The sequence below is a fragment of the Lissotriton helveticus genome, chromosome 4_1, assembly GCF_964261635.1.
Source record: "Lissotriton helveticus chromosome 4_1, aLisHel1.1, whole genome shotgun sequence".
Lineage (NCBI taxonomy): Eukaryota > Metazoa > Chordata > Amphibia > Caudata > Salamandridae > Lissotriton > Lissotriton helveticus.
The window spans coordinates 276,148,327-276,165,000 of record NC_136063.1 but is presented as its reverse complement, the minus strand read 5'-3'; the positions used below and the strand labels follow the sequence as shown (position 1 = coordinate 276,165,000).

Genomic DNA, 16,674 nt, shown 5'->3' with positions numbered 1-16,674 from the left:
GTCATTAGATGCAAAAAATAAAGAAAGAAATTCAGATTTGATTTTTTCCGACAAAACCCTTAAGCTTTCACCGTATTTAAGAAATCTCGGGTCTGAAAGTATTCAAGCAGACAGAAACACATCCAGACAGACAAGCAGGCTTAGAGACAGACAGACAACGAATCGTTTTGCTATTTCGAAAGGCTTGACCCTAGCAACCTCGGGTGCAAAAGGCATGCACTAACGTTTTAGTCGGGGCCTTCAAAGTGAAGCATTACAGGCGCCTGCAAACCAGTGACAAAGCAAAAAAAAATCTCTGATTCAGTAAAACATCAGTAGAACTTTTTTTTATATTATTTGCTCCTTTTCGGCTATTTGCTTAAGACCAGAGCCTGACAGGAATGTTATGGCAGGTACAAAATGGCGCCTTTTGTTGCTTTAGCAAACAGGCCATGAGTCCAAGCCACCCACTCCACAAGCAAACATTCCACACATTATCAGGGCCGTGGAATACCTGACAGATGTCGATGGATTGGAGATGGATAGCCAGGGGAGTGGAGGAACCTGCATTATGTGTCCAAGACCTTGCACTGTGCACTTAACCTTTTTTTTTAATGCCTGCCACCTTTGTAGTAGCTCTCCGGCAGGTGTTTGTTCACTTATTATCCCCACTAATCCCCCTCAGTTATAGACTGCGGCTTTCCAGCCGTGCAAACACACGACAATGTTATCGGCTAATCGGAAGACATTTTAGGGAGCGTTTATGTCGCCAAAACCAAGAGATAAAAATATGGCTGACGTGCACTGCGAAATACCTTCACATGCTATTGCAGCAGTCCAGTGGTAAAAGTGCTGAGTGCAGGGTCAAAGGGAAGGCCTTCTCCAACAGAAGACGGCTTTCCAATGAAATATGGCCCTGTCTCGAATAAAGATATAACTATGTAAATGTGTGTGCGTATATATTTGATTTTTTTATATAGATTTGTAATGCGGCTTATCACCCAGGGGTCTCTAAGCGATTGATATATATATATATATATATATATATATATATATATATGTGTGTGTGTGCGTGTGTGTGTGTATATATATCTTAAATGTCAAAATAAGGATTCCCTTGGGGTACGTAAATCATGCAACCATTCCACATTCATTCACATGCATAAAAACAGGAGCACAGATTCGCAGGATATCTAAACACTTATTAAATCAAGTAAATAAAAACATTGAATCAAATATGCATCATGTTATATCTTAAAAGAAAAAATATTTTCATAAAAACATAGATCAAACCAAATTTAAAAATAGCAAAGACGGAAGAAGACTTTGAAAAGACAATCACATTTGTCATCAAGATGTTAATTCATGAACATACATAAAAACAGCACACAAAAAATAAAATTTATTTGTCAAAAAGTAGTTGTGTAATACACAAATTTGACAAAACGGTAAAAGCATCTACACGTTTCGGTGGGTTCAAACGAATGAAGACCACCTTCTTCAGGACCATAAAACTATATCTTCTCCTCTCCTATGTGTTTCTCATAGGTCCTATTTAAGAAAAAAAAACTTCTATAATTCATGTTTTCTTTTAGTGACATACTATACTAATGCATATACTAATGCCATACATTATTTCATCTAAATTCAAACCATAATCACAGTAAGTGTTTCTGTATCCAAACTTCCATGTGCCTCCCCGAAATTATGGGCGTCACCACACCATTTATACTACTGATATGCACTCCTCATCCGCAACGCTTATATTTCGTCAAGTATTACACACTTCCACCATTCATTCCTTTCTTCAAATTATAAACTCAACATAACCACAGCCACACATCTGAGAGGGTTCACTGACCCAAACAACACCAACTCACCAGTGAATGACTCTCGATGAGACGCCTTTCCTCAGTACAATAAACTTGATGCTAAGTGAAGATTAACCTGTACATCAAAAGTATATGTATGTATATATCAGAGATAACATAAACAGGAAAAGGACATCAAATTAAGCCCATTTTCACCAAAATATCCATTATGCGAAGGCATACCTGTTTATGTATATAATTATGCAGAGAATTTCACCCGTATATATGATCCCTCCTCAGTGGGCTGGCTATGCTCCATTATTTCTCTCGCAATCTTCAGCCCACTATGAGTATAATCCCTATAATGGTAATGTATTTATTAATAGTCAGAAATCTTCTTTTCAATTTACGAAATTATGACCTTGACTGCTAGATATCATTGGATCATACCTGCTGTCCATATAGATCAGCAACGTTCACCATAAGGAGTTCACAAACTTCCCACTGTAGTTTTATCGGATGGAAATGTATTCAGTTACTTTCATTTCCATGACTAGAAAAAGAAAAAAGTTTTTGTCACATGGTTAAATAAATCGATCTACACACACACGCTCACTCATATAATTTATAGATGTGTGTATGTCTGGATACATATATATATATATATATATTAAAATCCACACCTCTACCACAGAGACCCACTCCCATTCCAGGCTCCTATATTAGGCAATTTATTGGCAAATCTGATATGAAACATTTGCAAAGGTCCAACACGTTTCAAACCTTACAGTTCTTGATCACGGGTCAAATTGTTGACAATATTTGCAGGCTGTGTTTTCAAACCGCTCATTAGCATAATTCCAATAGAGCCCATGTGAGCGTCATAGTGACTCCTCCATCAATGATGCATTAGGGTATCGAAAGTTCACCACTTTAAATGTTCATTGATCATCCTGTAATAGGTAAGCATATTTTCACAAAACATATCATGCCACATACCCAGATTACCATTACAATATTTCTTTAGCCGAATGTTCCATAAAAAGGCAGTTACGTCAAGCCACTTGGAAGAAATATTGTGAATGGTCCTGTGTAACTGCTAATCTTAGTCTGCGGAGCCCTTAAATTAATCTTCAACCTCAGCAATTATATGCTTCAAGTACAGGCCTTATTTTCTAAGTCAGATATACCTTTCTCCATATATCTATCTTACTGCCTTGGCAAGTCTTCCTTGTGCCTGCTCACCTCTACTGGACAGGCTGTGCAGAGTTCACTTAAAGCCATTTATACCTTCCTTTGTTTCAAACAAAACAAAATCCCTTTGGTTCCCAATTCCTAATCCTAGAGTTTCATTTTTTGATTTCTTCCTTTATGAAGCCCTGTTGCATTCGTTTCACTATTATCAGATGCTAGTTCAAACAGCTGGTTGTCCCTCCAGTCTTTCCCATGCACAGAGTCTTGTTTGTGTGCCAGCACTTCTAGATGAGCAAAATGTTGCACAAGGAGCAATGGAATCAAATACATGTGTCTCTAACTGTACTATTATTGATTACCTCACAAGAGCTGTCATTGATGCTGATTCTAAAGAAAAAAAGCTGGCCATACCCGCTAAATGGCTCACCAACGAAAGTGGGCAAAGCACGATTGTACTCCAGTAAACAGCTGGCACAGAAGTGTAGACGTATCGCCTCCTCCACTTACTTCCACAGCTGAAGAAGTTGGCTACTGGCAATGTTGTAAATCACGGGGCACCTTTCCCACAATGCAAATGTTACCTTTTACAGTATGAAGGAATGAATGAATGGCATTTCTTAAGTGCACTGCTACTCCAGGGGGCATTGTGGCACTAGGCATTGACCTGAACACCACAACTCCACCAAAGAATGCCATGGATTGCTTCCATAACATTGTGCAAGGTTCCGTTTATTTATACATTTATAGTGTTTCATATACAGGCTGAATACTAAAAACCTAAATAACCTCCTTTATATACAGTATTTTTTATTGAAATCATTAATTACGAAGGGGGGGATTTGTCGCAAGACGACTGTGGCTCAATCATTGAGGATGAGGAAAGTGGTCAGAAAAAAGACCCTACCAAACAACACTGATGCTCAACAGGTATGCCTACATATACTATGTTTTAGGAAAATGCTGTCTGAAGCCATCTTTACTGGCTACACCATTGTGTATCCTCTTAGCCCATCCCAGTCTATCTCAGATAAAACCAAGTCACAAAAAATGCTTAATTAAAATAAATCTAATAAAAAAACAGAATTTAATAAAAATTGGGCTAATAAGGTGAGAAACAGGTTAAAGATTAAAGTTAAGGACAGGGTCAAACGTAAGAGGGTCGAGAATATACGTACGGTAAAGTTCATGGCTAGGGTGAAGGCTATATTTAAAATTAGAGTGAGGGTAAGAGATAAGGTTTGGTTTAGGGTCACAGTCAGGCTAGTGGAAGAGCAAATATTATAGTAAGGGCTATGGGCCACGGTTTAGTGGCAGCCGTAAAACTCAAGTGTAGAGGGTGGGGAAAAGGACGTGACGAGGGATTAGGGAAATATTAAGAATGAAAAAAAGTACCTGTTCTGCCGCCGAAGCTCCCGTCTGCCTCGGTGCTCCTCTTTTCTTCTGATGGTGTCCTAGCAGTCCCTGGGACACCAGCCCAGGCTCCCCACCCAATCCTAGCGCTGCTCTCAATAACATGAGGACAGCACGGGATAGGTCTCAGCGGCTCGGTTTGCTGCTCAGACAGTGCCTGGGAGACTGTGCTGTTTCACCATCCCGGCTGTGCAATACAGCTGGGTTGGAGAAACCTAAGTGCTCATGACAATTTGGCCGGCCTAAGATGGCGGGCCGAACTGTCACGGGCACTTACAGTGCTGCACTACTCCTCCCAGCTGTGATTATGGCCACGCTCCACCCAGACGTGGCTGGCTCTAGCATGAAAATATTTTTTTATAATAAATTGGTTTTATTATTTTATTTTTCCTGTTTTTTCCGCAGGAGGGTGATGCTCCTCTCCCATAGCAGAGGAGCCGCTGTTGCCAGCAAGGTGCGAGCCCATACGAACTTTTTCCTCCTTCCAAATTGTCTTTTGTTGATCGCCTTTACTTGTTACGTGTCTTGTTGTTCACCTTTTCATTCCTTTTACTGTAAAGCGCTCTGCTACCTTCGGGTCTTGTTAGCGCTATAGAAAACTTCTAAATAAAAATAATAAATAAATAAATAAATAGTAATGATTAGAATCCAGACTACGATTAAGGTGAGGGTTATGATAAAGATAAATATTTGTGGTATTTGCCTTCGGGGCAGTGCTAAGATACTGGTGAATGTCAAGTTTTGTGCTACAGTCAGGACAACAATTAGAGGGAAGGTTAGGGCCAGGGTTAGGGTTGAGTTTATGTCTCATGGGTAGGACTAGGAACAAAGTTAGGTTTTGGGTAATGGGTAGAGGCACTAGGTATGGCTAGGCATGAGGTAGGGACAAGGTTGGTACTTGAAGTAGTCTGAAAAATAAGGGTACAGGTTGATCATGGAGTATAAAAGGTTTTTAGTTATTTCTAAAAATATGTTAGAACATTTACAAACATTTAAGAGAAGGGGTGCCTGATTAAGAACAAATGTTTTTTTAATTCAAGGTTTTTTCATTCAACTACTTTTCTTGTAAAAGTCTAATTCATTGAAAGATAAAGCAAACTATGAGTTTTCATTCTAATAACTTCCAAATAAAAGGTTTCTCCGAAATGGCACTTTGTTGAAACACACTGAGAGGAAATTACCATACCGCTCTAGGTATACTGTCCTCAACAGACCTAGGGACACTATTACAGCTAGGGTGAACTTTCCCATTGTTTGCCCCACAGTGCACCTTAAAGCAGGTGCGCCGGGTACAAACAGGAAACAGTGCACCAGTGCATTCAAGAGAAATACGGAGCAGCTGCTAGGGTATGTGGAGCAATTTACTGTATATTTCCATTGAAATGAATGGGCACTCCATGACGAGTTACCCTTGTCATTAGCATGGAAGTGGTTTTAAAAGGCAACCCACTACTAAAACCTCAATCCTTCCACAAAAAGAGAACGGGGTGCAGAGCTTTCTCAGGTATCGCACTGAAGATTTGGAACACCCTTCCCCCAGATGTATGCAGAATCTCCTCCTTTACCGAAAACGTTTCTAATGAACAAATTAACATCCTAAAACTTTAACTCTCTGATGACTATTTGCCCCCGATTATATCCAAATACCAATGCCAACCTCTTTTGTATTGTATGCGATTTCCGATTGTTTGTATAAATGTGTGATTACAGTGTACTGTAAAGCGCTCTGATACCCCAGTGGGTCATGTTTGCGCTATATAAAACGTTATAAATAAATAAATAAACCCGCCTGCACTTTCAAGAGGGGAGGGAGATCCTCTTGCAGGCGGGTGCAGTAAGTGACTTCACCCACCTGCAACGGAAATTCTGGGAGTCCATGAGAGCCCCTTCCTCCCGTCCAGAGGACAGCCTTTAGGAGGTGTCACCTTTTTGTGGCCTCCTAAAGGCATGTTTGCCTCTGAGCCCACGTCGGTCATACTGTGCGGGTACGGAGACAAAGAGATTCCCTCATTTGGATGGGGCCACACCCCATGCAAATGAGTGGAAACCCTCTATCGATAGCACTGGCTCTAAGTGTATACCAGCACTATCTGCATTACATATGGGGTCACGCAAGCATCTGTGGCCCCTTCTGTAATGCCATAGTGGGCTTAAACACATCTTGCACCCTAAGCGAACTTCTATAATGCAGCACCAGGTGCCTTCTAGAGGTCAGGGTTAAAGCTCTAGCAGAAATGGCTGGGAACCTCTTCTTGCTTCTTCTTCAATGCACTTTCCTGATGGCTCTTACAGAACACAAGTGACATAGTGCTACCATTACTCCACCGGTTAACATGAAATATACCTGGGATGGGCAGCAAGCATGTCATCTGGCGGCCATTTCTTATTCATATTTCTTTACGCCTTTGAAATTGATAGTATTCGCTGATGGCTACATTTCATCTATGTGCCACTCCTGCAGAAATAATGATACACAGGAGCATTTTACATCATACCACAAATGCCACCTGTCTCTCAGCTGAATGAAGGGAAATGAAATATTCAAGATCAGTCAGTTTCTATTCTTACTAAGGTTCATTCATAATTCAACAACCCATACAAATCGCCACACACAGTCTTGTTCCCTGCTGTCCACAATTTGTACATATTTAGTGCCGCTGACTGGACCCATGTGCATAATGCATGAGTGGGTTCCTTATCCATGCATTTCCCAAGCATATTTTTAAATAATTTTCTAAACTTATTTCATACTAGTTTTGCCCCTTATTGAATACTATTGTTCCTCCCAGGGCATGCTGTGCCTAATTTTGAAAAGCAATTATATTTGCCCCAATTTATTCTGGAACGTTTGGTGCAGGTTGGTGTTCGGGGACGAACGTTATCAGTTTCCCAAAACGTTATCTTCAATCTCAAGGACAGGGAGACATGAAAGTGAAGAATAAGACTGCTTCTTTGAAAAATTTAAAAAACTCTGAAAGTGACTAGTGCTGTTGAACGGAAAATGTTGGTTTGTGTGCTTTATTCATTACAATTCGACTGAATTTCAAAACAAATCTAAAGATTCACTTAGTTGCTCACACCACATATTGCTTTAATCTACTTATCATTTAAAGGTCCTCAGATGCAGCGCAACATTGAATAGTGCTGCGTAAGCGCGTACGCAACCCTTAGTGATTCCAGACCCTTGTAGTTTATTGTGATAAACATCTCACACAGATATCCTTTTCAGGTGAAATCATAGAAATAAGGAGGGAGCAGGGCGGTCCTATGTCGAATCAAAAATAAAGAGTCGAAAAGTTATTTCATCTGCGAATTTTGTACTGCGCATTAACTATGTAACAAAACAATATAAAATGCTATATCATACTTTGGATGCAGCGGTTATGATTCACAAAAGGATTCATATGCCTTTAATAAAATGCCTTTATCAGGGCAAAATCTCATGTACAAAAATATTTGAAGGTATTTGTATTTTCACATTCACAAATTTCCAGTTACGAGGACATTTGTGCACATACCAGGGAAGTACTATGTGAAAAAACTAGAAGAATCCCTACAAATCTGTAAGATTGTGGATGTTGACATACTCTAGATAGATTTGCAAATGTACTGCAGTAAATGGCGGGAATTAATGCATTTCCAGTATAGGAAATGGGGGGTCCCCCCCCCCAAAAAAAACAATGTTTGTCCTGTGAGTTCTCCTGGGACAGTATTCCAGAAGTATTTTTTAAATTCTTTGAGAGTTTCATAAAAGCAGAAAATGTGCTTCAAACCTCGCAGTATTCCTACAGTAGCAAATGCCTGACTGTTTGACCCCGTCCTTTGTGAATCAAGCGCTGTGTGCATCTATTGAAGGCCCCACCCGCCTTCAGTGCTTCAGAGAGAGGCAGGGAGCTCGCCGACTGACTCCCCGTGGAAGAGGTTGTCGGGTACAAAAAGGATCTCTGTTGCCTTCTGCGCCCTTTGACTGCGCAAGGCCCATATAACATTTTCACTGAATGGACCATTGAGATGCCCCAGACAGTGAGAGATACTCTGCGGATAAAAGTCATTCTTGCCCAAGAATGCTGCAGCGCTTGCCCCATTCAGACCGCGCGGGTTTGAGGCTAGCTTACCACAGCGACTAACCTAACCTTGAAGATTCAAAGGCCGTACAATGCACAGTTCCCTGATGCTATTTACTTTTCATGGAATGACAAATCGAGGAGTGACTTGGCGTTAAGTGCGAGAGAAACGGCTTTATTTAGTTTGCCTGCTGCATACATTTTGCTTCCACAGAGGCAAATAAAACATGCATTAGATATACATGATTTTCTGTTAAATGGAACTGTCCAACCTTTGCTGACTGACTTAGTGGATTAACAGGGTCAGGCCAACTCAAACTTCCTGGGATAAGTAGCTGAGCTAAATTGTATGCCTGGGCTGTAGGTTCCCACACTATGTTTTCAATTCCTTATGCCCAGCACAATGGCAGCCTTCGCCTGTGTGAGGCTTCTTTAAAGTGAGATCAAGCATCCCATGTGCGGCATGGCTGCCTGTAACTCCACAAAGTATGCATCTGTAGTGACACACCTCACACACATCCGCCTGCAGCTTACATATGACAGTACACTATACACAATGCAACAACGGACAGAGTCACCATATGGATGGATCTTAAGTGTTCACAAAACCACAGTCAACCGAGATAGATCATACATTATCATGCATGCAAACTCAGTAATACAGAACTCTGCATGTACATCCATCAAACACTCCACAGCACTGTCTGGCTTCCATCAACTAACCACTACAGCTGCAATGGGCATGCATACCAGCCAAGAATTTTATCCATGATTTCAGCCTTGCCCTCTGGTCTGACCAATGCTGACACACTCACCCAAAAGAGGCAGACTATATGCCACTCTGCAGATCAAACAGCACGCAAATTGAATTAGGTTCCGGTCTGCGCGGGAAACATTGTCATTGTTTTAGAAAAATCACTTCCTGACAAGCAGTGTGATGCCATACTAATAGCAGAATGTTCGCTATACCAATGTCAAATAACAATAAAAATAACAGTGTCTGCGGTCTCATAAATACCAAACCTCGAAACTACGCATAGTAATCTGGGACATTTCCAACCAATCAATTAAAAATGGTTTTGACTGTATGTAGTTGCTACCATAGGGATTTCTGGACACCTGTTAAGTTCAATGGGGAAGGTTTACTGTAGAGTCCACTTGCACCTTGGGACAGATTATTGGTGCATTGCGGTGTCAATTTGCTTCAATCCATCCAAAAGTTTTTGCCTCTATTTCTTCATTTGGGCATATATAAAGTCCAGTGTGCAAACCCCAATTGTTGCCATTGGGCTTATTGGAAAAGATTTGCAATTGGTCAACTCAGACTTCAGATATGGGAAATGTTTATTTTTGCATCAAAATTTTGGAGTGGACTTTTATTTAATGTATAGGGTAAATAGAATTCTTGAGATTTTTCACTGCCCACGTAAGTTCCTGTGAGTATTTACTGGAATCATAACACATCATTACAATACAAACAAATTGAATTTCTGTTTTTGAAAGAAACAGATGTTTAAAATGGAATGGGCATTCTAATCTTTGCTGGCAAATGTTTCGCCATTGGTGGTATTGGACTTTAAGGTCTTTCATGGTCTGTGGTTACACAAACAAGACATTCCAAAAAAGTAGCTTTAAAAGAAATACGGTCCTTAAGGTTGTAAGTTTGGAGAGTCAAGTACTCAATGTAATCTACTTTCTGTGGCATGGGGAGTATCCATCTAGTCATTCTCCAGTCTACTGGAATTTCACCTAGGAAGGCACAGTAAAGCACTGGCCATTTTGATCTGAAGGCTTGTGATAGAGTTTTCAGCTCACACTGTGCTTACTGTGTGATACTGGTGCTTCTCTGGGTAACTGAAGAGAACTGAAATACTAGGACACACAGTAGCATACTGTGAGTTGGGAGGCCTGGTTAAACATTTTAAACAAATAAAGCTTTAAATTGACTCTTTTGTTTTTAATGCTTTAATAAATCCATAGAAAACAATCAAGAATCTTCCTACAGTGTCTCTTGTACAGAGTCCAGACGCCTCATTGTGCACTTTGTAAACCTGAGCCTTTATTATGCATAGGGTACACTTTTTCAGTTTGTTCCATGATGCACCTTTGAGTAGGTATGTGGTGCACAATCAGGGAAAGTGTGCCATATTATGGTGACTGCGCTTGCCCCATGGAAGCCGCAAATTCATTCTGGATCCACTACCTGGACCTCGCTCGCCCTACGGACGCACGGATCGGGTGCGCTCTCCCTGCCTCAGGCACCTCCATGAAGCTCGGGACGCATACATCTTTGACTTCATCTCCTTCTTGATAAGCGGGAGAATTGGCGATATTTTACTTGCAGTCCATACAAACGTGGCTGGCATTCTACCGGTTACTGCCACCACGATCCTGATACTACCGTAGGCCTTCAGCCCTGATGAGTCACATCTCCTTCACGGTGTGACGAAACACGTGTCGGCTGGCTACTATTTTCTGTACTGACCACCAATTGACTTATAAACAACTTTCACCCACATGAACCTTTGTGTTTGGCGTTTTTGAACTTTACGCCAATTTCGCTCAGCCCGTTAATCCAAGTCCTTACAATAGGACTACGTACCTCACTAGCATGCGCACAGGATCTGTTCTTCTTCCTTTTGGTTTAGGCCTCTCTACACCATCGCAGGGGTTGTTTTTCCTATTGGGTTTGTGTTCCCCTGTCTTGTTTTGCACCGCGTGCCTACTGCACAAACTTTTCAGCAGCAAGATCACACTGCTTAGAGCGCCACTGCTTCCTGCTCTCTCAACTCAAACCCATTCTCTCTCAAGCAAACTCATTCTGCGCTGGGGGCAGTACATCCCAGTGAAATAGGAGCCGCTGCTTCAAAGCTGCTCCTTGTTTCACTGTGCAGGTGCCTAACGCTTGCACTTTAAAGAGAGATTAGAGATTGTTTTACAGGTGGATGCAGTCATTCCCTGGGGATGCCTGGAGGGTCCATGGGACCCCTTATTCCCCTTCAAATTGATGCCATCAGTGTGCCAACTTTTTGTGGCACCCTTTCAGTGCGCCTCCTGACAGCTTCTTTGCCTTTGCGCCTGCATCAATAATACGGCGCAGGTACAGAGGTACAGATATCCCTTATTTGCATGGTGCCACGCCTCCATGCAAATGAGGGAATGCTCTCTTGAAATAGTCCTGGTGCTACATGCGCACTAGCGTTATCTGTATTACTGAAGGAGCCACATAAGTATTTTCGACCCTTTCTGGAAAACCAAAGTACCCAGGTGGCGCATAAAGTGGGTGGATAAGCCAGTTGTGCCCCCGGGGTCACTTTCTGTAAACCGGGCCCTGGTCTGTCATTTCGCTGCCTCAGAACTGTGAAAAGGACCAGAGAATCCCTCGTTCACCCAGGCAGTAGAGTTTGGATAAAAAATCGGAGAGGATAAGCCTTCTATACTCCTGGCCCTCGAGCATGGATGTCTTTCCTCTGCAAACATTTATGTGCATGCCACAAATGAACCTCTTTGTATCGTTCTATATAATACCTTGCTGGAGTTCCTTCTTTCTTCAAGTACTGAGGATAATTCCCCACCAACGCCCTGCTGGCCTGCCCTTCTACTGACCTTGCCTGTGTGGAAGCTACCATCAAGCCAAGAGGTAATCAGAGTGCCATAAAATGTTTTCTACCCCTCACCAGAGTCCATAGAAAATGCCATAAGAGAAAATATGGTTATTTTGTTCAACGCTTCAAAAAGGGGGTGTCGGTGCACTTAATAAAGAAAGCTTTCAAAACCACTTGTAGTTAGTTAGTCTTCATGGACACATGGGTGTTACTACAACGTCTCTATGGTTTTGAATGACAAAAACAGAAGTATGTATGTATTTTCAACACCTAATAGGTCTATATCTGCCTGCCTCTTTAGCAACATGCTTGTGGCTTACATTTTGGAGAATACAGCCCTTTCGTTTTTCATTGCAGAACCCTGGGTGGGAGATGTAACCTCTTCCCCACTTTTGAGTCTGAAAGATGCCATAAAAGTTTCAACAAACTCTCATTGGTGCAGCAGCCAGCCGGGGCACATGTTGACTTAATTTCCTGACTTGTATTTGGGCCAATGGCACCTTTGACCTGCCACTGTAGTCTCTTCATTTGTGATTGGACTCTTTTCAGGGCGGGGTACTAGTTTCTAAAGTTCAAATAATGTAGTGGATTTGTCTTGTCATCTCCTCCTTAGCTCAAACCATAGCATCAGCTGCTAAACAAATAGGGCCAGATTTACTAAGAAGATACAGATTCGTGTCAAACCCCATTAAAATGCCCCTTTGACGCAAAGTGATTCTAGGCAGTGCAGTGCATGACTTACAAAAATAACGCAAACCTAACGCAAACTGTTAGAAAATCTGGGCCAAAGTACGTCATCAAACTATCAATCCTTGGTCAGCAGTTTGGCGCCCATTCATAAAGTTTTTATCTATATTTTCTCATGTACCTTTTTTAATTTGAATAATTTTTTTTCTTACTCCACAGCTATTAAAATAAAGAAGCCTTATATTTCCTTTTGTGGTTCAATTCCCTTCTTTCTAGCAATTGTTTGAAGATGTCAACTATTCTTGGAAATGATCACCGATTGAGTGGGAGTTCCTAAAAAGTATACAAACTTCAAAAGTACATCAATTATTTAAGAAGGTCTTATAATTATTGTCAGGCTTGCCCCAGGACATTGGATATTCCACCTCAAAAAGGGTGTCACTAGGCAGAACAACAGTTGTCATGGGTAAAATAAACATGTAGTAAGCATGTGATTAAAGATAGTAACCAAACAATACATCCATAATAGCACGATTTGTAAAACTATCACTCAAGAAATACAGTTGCAACACAGGGCAACCACGTTGTACGCAATATGTAGGGGCCTATTTACACCTGTATTTTGGAGTACGTAAAGTAGTAACCCTGTAGTACTCTTTTATGAACTTTTACATACTTTTGTGAAATGGGTACAAAAGACTATGGGACTATTCATAAACACTTAATACCAGTAGCAAGGACTGTGCCCTCCTTGCACTTTTTATAATGGGGAGTTGGATATTTAGGGGATGATTTACAAAGATATGCCAGAGTAAGCTTAAGAGTACTGTTGAAGCACTCTTACATACTTTGACATGCCTTTGTGAATTGGCCTCAAAGTATTTGCGGTCAGTACCTGATCGCAGATGCTGGGCTGTTCTCATTATTTCAGGAATGCAAAGGACCTGATCCCGCTGCCAATACAATAACGGATCACTAGTAATGTTACAACATACACATACATACACATAGGTTAAGTGTGACAATCAGTCGGAAATTAAAACTACCTTCAGCACAGTAAAATCAAGCGCCTCGATGTTCGTGGTTAAGAGCTATAGCATGAGAAAAAATATGTCTCGTGATTTATGGCATGGTTAGGGTATGGAGTTCTTCAGAATCAGAGTGAATGAACGTAGAGTGAGAGTTACACCAATGATTGGTTGTCCCACCTGGAGTGGAAACAAGGGGGTTTCCCTTTTTGGAACTCGGGCTCTCACACACCTAGCAAGCTAGGTGTCATGCTTCATCATATGAGCCTGTCCCTCGTCAGGTCGGTATACCCGATTACTACCTTCATTCATTCTGATTCTGAGGAACGCCATACCCTATTTTTCTCACTGTAACTGTGGGGCATGTATGCTGGACCTCTTTAAACTTGCCCCTTTGTCCCTCTTGTTTGGTTACATGGTTAGGGTCTGAACTTAGAAGGACATATAGAGTGGTGGAGTGGTGTGGCTCACTGGTTAGAGGCGGCAGACCTGTAAGCAGAGAACGGCCCGGGACCAGGGTTCAATTCCCGATGTGGCAGGGTCTGGGACCAGGGTCAACGGACTCGATAATTCTCGCCTCAGTGCCTACTCTACCCAGGGAACACACTCGGCAACTCTGGGCATTAAGCTTGCCTCATCTCTACAACGGCCCCCCACAGACGCCGGGGATGCCTGGTTTCACCCTGGAGATACCCAGAAAGGGACCATCTCACAGGGAAAACCAGGACGGGTTCCCCAGCGGTCTACAGCGCCAGGACACTCAGGTAGAGTAACAGTGCGCTTTACAAGAATCCCACATTTACATTTACATATAGGGACAGGAAATGACACAGAAAGACCTTGCAGGAACGCATTGAGCTTCTGCCAAGCCAGCCGGTTGCTGGAGCTCGGCAATGGACTCTTCTTCTTGCCGCTAGGCAGAGAGGGCAATCATAGGCCTGTGCACATGCCACACCAGGCTGAGACTAGTGAGTAGTGGGAAAGGGCAAGTGGGAGGGTCCCTCATATAACAAAGAACAAACGGTTTATCAACATGCAGAGTCACCACATAGCTCTTTTGCAATTTGGTTACTTGGTCATGGGCAGCTCTTTTACAATCTTTGATGAGGGGTAAAAAATGGTTGATGGTTGTGAATGTTCAATTGTTTTATGATTGAACATTTTTGATGGTTGAATCCCTCTGGGTTTGCTAGGAGCTTCCACACAAACAAGGTACACAGCAAGCCAGAAGAGCAGAGCTCCAGCCGTAGTCTGCAAATAGCTCCAGTTTCAGGAAGCCCTGGAGCTGTGACCACACAGCTCTGAGTAGATGTAGATCTTCCAGTTGCTGGACCTGGTGTCCAGGCTATATGCCCTGTCCTTGTCAGCTAAGCATCAGCCCACTGTCAGCCAGTGAAAGTGCATATGTATATTTGAAAATAAAACCAGTCAAGTTGTAGCAGATTTTTGCCTCCTTAGAGAGGATACTGAGGCAGGTATTGTCCTGCTGCCATAATGTACTGACAGGGCACTGATAGGTAGCCTGATCTCCAATTTGACGCCAGGAGTTTTTATCCTTATTTGTCCATTAGCCAGAGAATTAATTCTACATATAACAGGAGTCAACACATATACTAAAATTGGAACGATACAGAGAAGATTAGCATGGCCCCTGCGCAAGGATGACACGCAAATTCGTGAAGCGTTCCATATTTTTTAGACCTGAAATTAATTGTGGTAAAACATACTCCATGAACTGTGGTACAAAATTTGGGAAAAAGTTGAAAAATATGTTCCTAAATAACGTTCCCTTGGAAAATATTACTTTTTTCCCCTATTTGGGTATTTTGTTTCATGAACTGGGGGGATGGTCAAGTGCTATAAAGGCCAGAACTCTTTTGTTCCAAAAAACTATAATGGCCATCAAGACTTTTTTTAAAAAGCTGGGCAATAAACCAATAAAAGAAATCTTGACTATATACAATGCCACATGTACATGCGTAACTCTCTATGGTGCGGGATTATGGGGCTTTTCTAACATTGATCCATTACAAATTGTTGAAAACAAATTCCTGCGGGATGTCTTAGCTGTACCGCAGAGCGCTTCAACTTATATTTGTCACATGGAGCTGGGTCAACCCCACATATCAGACTTAATTAGAATACAGCCCATTCTCTTGTGGCACAGGGTATGGACTACTAATGAATGTGTAGTTAATAGGGCTGTGATACAGGATATATTGAATATGGAAAATATGGGTACCGTTGAATGGCTAGTATATATTAAACAATTTATGATTGATATCGGACATCGCGAATATTATGATGACCCACCCTCCATGGAAACCATGCCCAGAAAATTTCTGAAAAAACTGAGTTTGGAATACCTTGAGGATAAAAGAAGACGAGCAGAAGCCAGTAAAAAGACAGTTGCCTCGCACAATTTAATATTGACTGATGTAAAAGTACAGCCCTATTTGACCCTGTTGATGTCGAATTATGATCGATTTCTTTTAACCCGCTTTAGATTAAATCATGTTTTTAGACTTCTGTCCTTCCCAGAAATGAATTTATGGTCGCGACATTTACCCACCTGCCCCTGTGATGATTCCTCGTCCCAATCTGATATTCACATTTTATTCTTTTGTAAATTTTATACTATACCTCGCAAAAAAGTCTTAATCCCCTTCCTTAAAGACATGAATTTAAACAGATGTCATTTAGCTTTCCTAGAATGTCAGAGAATGGACACAGTTTTAACTGTTGTGGTACTTTTAAGTTATTTTAAACAGGTTCTTAAACTACGGAAAACTATTGGTGTAAATGAAATATAATGATACTGTGTGTTTTTAACTAGATTTGTATAAAGTGTAAATTTCATGTTAATACTTTCATGGTTAATGTTTTTAACCGAATA

At 41.4% G+C, this 16,674-nt stretch overlaps 1 pseudogene; it reads left to right on the top strand.

Moving 5' to 3' along the window:
- The first annotated feature begins 15,376 nt into the window (after window positions 1-15,376).
- Window positions 15,377-15,474, top strand: LOC144829869 (U6 spliceosomal RNA; annotated as a pseudogene).
- The last annotated feature ends 1,200 nt before the right edge of the window (window positions 15,475-16,674 follow it).